The sequence below is a fragment of the Phocoena phocoena genome, chromosome 6 (genome assembly GCF_963924675.1).
Source record: "Phocoena phocoena chromosome 6, mPhoPho1.1, whole genome shotgun sequence".
Lineage (NCBI taxonomy): Eukaryota > Metazoa > Chordata > Mammalia > Artiodactyla > Phocoenidae > Phocoena > Phocoena phocoena.
Genome location: NC_089224.1, coordinates 101,815,381 through 101,815,875, shown reverse-complemented (window position 1 = coordinate 101,815,875; position 495 = coordinate 101,815,381).

Below are 495 nucleotides of genomic sequence, written 5' to 3'. Positions count from 1 at the left end.
TGGCTTCGAAGTTCACAGAGGCTTCCTGTTGCCTACCGAATCAAATCTGCTCTCTTGAGACCTTTCTGGACGCCATACTTAGTTTCCACCACACAGGATCAACTTTTTATTTCCCATGTTTCAAGTACCCTAGATGTGCTCTACCACTAACTGGACATACGGGTGCCTTATTGTCTATATAAATGTTATGTCTATACGTTGTTTGACTTTGGACACCTCTCTTAAATTCTCCCTCTCCCATAATAAGAAAAAGTGCCGCACAGTCGGTGCAAGATCAGATTGGATGACGGACATAAACCTGCGGGACAAATCCGTGTGTACAGCCTGGAAGTAAACTTTGGTTCACGTGCCACAACTCTAAGCGGACCTACGCATGCTCCACCTCCCTCTACGCTCCTCAGCTCTCCCACTTCCCCTTTAAGGCGGGGCCGGAAGTGTAGCCGCGTCCGCCGGGCGCCGCGGGTGGAGGGGCGCGCCGAGATGACGTAGGCAGCA